This window comes from Lonchura striata, chromosome 1, assembly GCF_050655825.1.
Source record: "Lonchura striata isolate lonStrDom1 chromosome 1, ASM5065582v1, whole genome shotgun sequence".
Lineage (NCBI taxonomy): Eukaryota > Metazoa > Chordata > Aves > Passeriformes > Estrildidae > Lonchura > Lonchura striata.
In genome coordinates this window covers 58,063,542-58,069,541 of record NC_140703.1, presented here as the reverse complement: position 1 = coordinate 58,069,541, position 6,000 = coordinate 58,063,542, and positions in this window count along the sequence as shown.

Sequence of the window (6,000 nt, the reverse complement as noted above, 5' to 3'; positions counted from 1 at the left end):
CTTCCAACCCAAGCCATTTTATGATTCTATGAATAAAGAAGTAAGAAGTACAATTATTCATGGCAACTCATTGTAACATTACTTCCACTTTACCTCTGTCCATTCTATTCTCTCTTCCTGATCTTTTCTTCATATGTTCTTCCACTTTCTTCTACCTGTTTTCCACCCAGACTCAGTTTTATCAATAACATTAACCCACTCTATTGTTTAATGTTTCTTTTTTCCCCATAAAATAATGAGCATTTATTATGATTCCCAGTAAGGTGGAAGAGAATTCATGATTTTGTCTCTGCTAGATAGAATTTCTTCCCAAAGCTTCATCTGCCAGAAAATTAAGTTGCTGTTTTCAGGGAAGGAGTGTTGAGCATTCAGATTTCATACTTTTTTTCATATTCAGGAAGTAAGAGAGTAGAAAAATGTTATGTGTATATCTTTATCTATATATATTTATATCAATCATTTTATAATATTTATAACAATTACTTGTTAAAGGAATTGCTGTACATTCATCAGAAAACAGTGAGTGTTCGGCTACAATGTGCTGTGCTGATTAAAGGACATTCAAGACACAGATCTAAGACACAGAAGTCTGGGAAAAGCAGTCAGAAATAAGAACTTCCTTTTTAAAAATGGAACTTCCATTCAGTAAAAATTGTTGAGATTCTGAAATAAAATCACAGTCAAAATGAGGACAAAACATTGAGATATCTTGGGAGTTAGTGGGTCAAATATATTTATTTTTTAAAACTTTCATTTCAATTCTATCTTTAATTCTCTTTAGGTAAAGTGAAATCTCTGCATTATGAAAAAATATAAGCTGACCTCATTCCTTGTCCAATAATTGACCTTTGAATTGACTCCTTTTCTCCATGATGTCTGTTGGAATTTCCAGCAATATTGCACTGTTTTATTACCAGCCCATAGCTGTTCTCAGCTCTTCTGCTTCAGAAAATTCAATACAAAACCACTCATTGGCACTAGAGATTGCTAACTCAGACTAAGTATTTTTTAAGTCTTTTTCCCAGTCATAATTCATAATGTTCTTGAGGTGGGATTTATTGACATATGACATAGCCAGAAAAAAAATGAAGTCAAAATAGTCAGTTTAAAAAAAAATTATTATTTGTCTCCTTGAAATACAATTCTTAATTTAATTGCACTGTTACACCTTAATGAAATTCCTTAAAAGATCAAAATGTGTTCACATGAATTGTTGACTTTTTAGATCAAGTAATTCAAAAAATGCACACTGGATCAAGGCCTCTGTATTGTACCTTGGGCAAAGACATCTGCAGGTAATCATGATGGAATCATAGAATGGTTTGTGTTGGAAGGAATTTTAAATATCATCTATTTCTAACAGTCAGGGACACCCTCTACTAGAGCAGGTTATTCAGAGCTACATCCAACCTGGCCTTGAACACAAGGACGAGGCATCCACAACTTCTCTGGGCAACCTGTTCCAGTGCCTCATCACCCTTACAGTATTCTGAATTTCTTCCTAATTTCTAATCTAAACCCACCCTCTTTCAGTTTAAAGCCATGCCTCCTTGTTTTAGCACTGTGTGACCTTGTCAAAAGTCCTTACCCTACTCTCTTGTAGCCCCTTTAGGTACTGAAAGATGCTGCAAGGTTTCCCAGCTGTTGCAGTCTCCAAGGAGCCTTCTCTTTTCCAGGTTGAATAACTCCAATTTTCCCAGCCTGTCCTTATAGAAGAGATGGTCCAACCCTGTGATCATCAGTAATAAAAATCATGGACATTATTGCTGGATGAAATTGAAAACCTGGGAAGAGGATTTCTTGTTTTCAAAGGCTAATTATGAACATCATCATGTTGCACAGATAAAACGCTATTAAAAAACAGGCAAGGAAAAATATAATAGCTCTGTAAAAAAAATTGTTTGTAAGATGAAATAGTTTTTCCATTTCTCTAATATAGCAATAAAACTACTGAGGTCTAGAGGAAGGCCTCCTTATGCACCTAAGAGTTCATAAAAGTCAAGAAAAGTTCCTTATCAAAGAAGCTTGAAAATGAAATAAATATGTCAAGCTATAGGTCCCCAAGTTCAGCAGCTTCTATGCTGTAGGGCACACTGCACAGCAAAACTGGCCTGCAGCAAGGGATCATTCATGGCCTAAGGTCTCTGAAGAAGCCCCAGAGTTAGAGCTTCCAGTGGAAATGTAACTGTTTTGATGGTGAAAGGTAAAGTATAAGAGTTTTAGTAAATATTCTAGATTTGCTGGACTGTCCAGTCTTAATAAAAAATCCATATAAAAGAAAGACTGCTGGCTAGCTCACCAAACTCTGTCAATTAATCCCCTGAAGGCGAAAATCAGTCATGACTTGGCTTACTTAGAGATAGATGGAAATGAGCAAGCAGCACAGCTGAAGACTTTTGTTAGACTAGTGTACTAGTCACAGTTTAATAATTTAATTTCCTTCTGGCTTTCTGTCTCAAAGGAACTGATGAGCTTTGACACTACTACTTTACCAGAATTGCAAAACTCTGTGCCCTAAAAGAAGAGTCAAGAGCTCCTTAAGTTCTCACTCACTTGAACATTTTCTTACCCATAATATATTTTTCAGCAGGAAGATATAACATTACTGTCATCGAATGCTATTAAGTCATTTACACAATTAAAAAGTAATTACAAATGAGAATTGTTGGATTAGATGAAAAAACCCTGTATCACTTGTCATGCATAATACAGCATAGCCCTGTTACATACAGAGTTTTGAAAGGTGAAATAAAATGCAATCATTTATGTAATTAAATGTAGACAGGAACACAAAACCAGAGTGCGGTGCCTATGGTTTGTGATAGTCAGTTTGTATGTCAGCAGAAAGAGTGAATTTAAGTTGAGTTTAATTACCAGATTTTGGAAATTCTCAATTGCTTTTCATACAAATTATTAGCACATCATATCTTACTAAATAGTATTTAATAATGTAATTTAAAAACATACTGTATTAAATATAATTTAAATATCCCTTGTAAAACTCAGCTATTAACTGACTACACACAGGGCACTAGGAAAAAAAAAAAAAAGAAAAAGGTTTTTACATTAATTGCAGTGCTTTGATTAAGAGTATTTTGAATTAAGGTAGTTGTTCTTCAGTCTCCATGTACAAAACCCTTTGAATTTAAAAAATTCTATAATGATTAGACTCCTTGCCTGCTCTGAAAGAGCTAAAGAACCAAGATTGACAGCTCAAGCTGGAGCTTCCAGAGGAAATGTCTAGAGCTACAGAGTAGGAGGAAAGAACAAAGGATTTGTAACCATGCATCAAGCCAGTAAATTAGGGGAGTAGAACACAGAGGGACAATGGGGTAGAAAAGCAATTTGGAAAATCACCTGCTTGGAAGTGGAAGTTGATATATCAAAAGCTGCATGAAAGGGAATTTTTTAAAAAGCAGGTAGACAAAATTCTGCCTTGGAATTCATGATATATCACATTGCTCTTTTGGTTTGCAGAGCTCTCCAGGCTTGCATCAAGCAGTTCACACATTAGAGAGGCTGCTAATCTCAAAAGCATGTCCCTTTTCAGTTCTGGAATCTCACCTACCTCTTTCCAGGTTGGCCCAAGGTCAGGTTTCTGGGATCCAGCTGGGATGTGGATGGATTGCAGGGGTCTGTCAAACAGCATAATAGTTTCCTGATGTGATCTGCAGAGTATTTTTCTACACTGCAATGTGACCACTGTTCTAACAGAACTCATTTTAAACAACATAGCCCAAAGAAAGTTCTGCAAGATGTGTAGCTCCAGCAAGGACAATGCTGTGCCTAAAATTGGAAGTACAGTGAAGCAGACTAATAAGATGCATCAGTTTCATCAACTCTTCCTTCTTCAGTAAGCCCTACATGTATTAATGGTACCAGCCCCTGCTTTCTTGCTACCCAGACTACTTCAAGAAGCCAACTGATAAGGCTGGTTTCATATTATACTCAATATCTACTGCATGAGGAGCTGCAGACTGTCAGGGCAAAAATGATCTCATTCTCAAAAGATCTAGCATTAGCACTTAAATTAAATAATGACTTATTCATTTATGTGAAATTTATTACATTGTATTTGAGATATAAGCACTGAATTTACTTAAGTAATGTTTTATTAATTTTAAAAAATTACGTGAAAGAGTAACAAATTTGACTTGCTACTTAAATAATTTAATTCTTTAACTGAGTAATTGTTTTACTTTACATTTCAAAAAGTATATGAAACACTGTTGTTTCATGCTGTGAAATAGCTTTTCGCTTTTTTTAAAAACCACCCATGGTTCAGAGATGTTTAAATGTTAAATGTTAAATCTTAAAGTCAGCTGTCATGAACTTCTCAAAGCAGAGAGTGATAACATATATATAAAAATACATATTACTCCATAAACCTCAAATGTTAATCATTGTTCAAGTATCAAATATTATTTTGTATAGTATCCTAATATTTAAATTACAGCTTATTTTACTACAGAAGGTAAAAACTAACATGGAAATATCAAATTACCTTGGATAGATATCCTTACCCTGGAAAAACAGAAAGTGGAACTCAACTTTGTATTCAGTCCAACTCTTTATAAGTTGAGCTCAATGATCTCAGAGGTCTTTTCCAAGCTAATTGATTCCTTGATTCTGTGAAGTGAGAATGTGTGAGAGCATCAGCCCTAAGAGCACCCAGGACTGAAGGTTGCCTACTGGCAAGAACAAAGTAAAAAGCTAGAAACTTTTTCTTCTTTCTGTGGGAAAGTTTGGTGCCTTGATTGTCACTTGGAGAACATGCCAGTCACAGCCCACATTCAGCCACCCTCTCCATGCACACTGCTGAGCTTCCACTGCTAAGGCAAGGTCCTGGGAAACCTAGAGTGAAAGGCAACAAGGATGATCAATGTCATCCTCTTTCTTCTTTGGACAAAATGAGGTAAATAGGTTTTTTCATCTTGGAAGATGGATTAATTTAGGGGGATATAAATGTTAATGAGGGATACAGTCATAGATGGCATGGAGGGCATGAATACTGAAGGGGTGGGGAGAGTGCAGAGACCTCTGTGAGAAGCACAGTTTGGGTTGTTCCATGATGAGCACAGCTGGTTCCAGCTGTCTCCAACTGACCCACAATAGGGTCCTACAGCCAAGGGCTGGTGCTTTGAGTTAAACATAAAACAGTGAAAACTGCTGCACAGTGAGTGTGAGAAGTTACAGACTAAGTCCTATGAATAACAGCTGACGGAGCTGGGACTGTTTAGCTCAGAGAGAAGGAGGCTCATGGACCTGAAAGTAAGTGGTAGCACAGTGAGGGTTGATCTCTTCTCCTAGGCAACAAATAACAAGACAAATAGACACAGCCTTAAGCTATGCCAAGGAAGGTTTAGGTTTGACATTAGGAGGAATTTTTTTCACAGAAAGTGTGATTAGACATTGTAATGGGCTACTTGGGCAGGTGGTGGACTCCTGAAGGTGTTTAAGAAAAAATTTAACATGGCAGAGGGAGCCATAGTTTAGTTGACAGGGTGGTGTTGGGTCATAGGTTGGACTTGGTGATGTCAGAGGTTTTTTTCCAACCTTATTGATCCTGTGATTCCTGGAAGTGAGAATATGTGAGTGCTTCAGCCCTGCAGAGACCCAGACTGGTGAAACAGCAGAAGGCGAAGGTGTTCCAGACACCTGAGCAGAGATTCCTCTGCAACCTGTAATGCAGACCTTGGTGAAGCAGAAGTCCCTCTGCAGCCCATGGAGGTCCATGGGTGAGCAGAGATCCACTTGCAGACCATGGAGGATCCCACACCATACCTATGAGCTCTTTCATCATTTTTCCTCCCCTGCCTTATTGAAGACGGGGAGTGAGAAGGCAATTGGGCAGGTGTCAGGCTGCTGGCCAAGGTCAAGCCATCAAACTCTCCTGAGGATTTTGACAAGTTCTCACAGGTAGAACTCATTTTCTTAAGAAGTAAATTGTGCACTGGTAAAATAAAAAAATACAGCACTGAAGAGCAGAATTAATAAAGC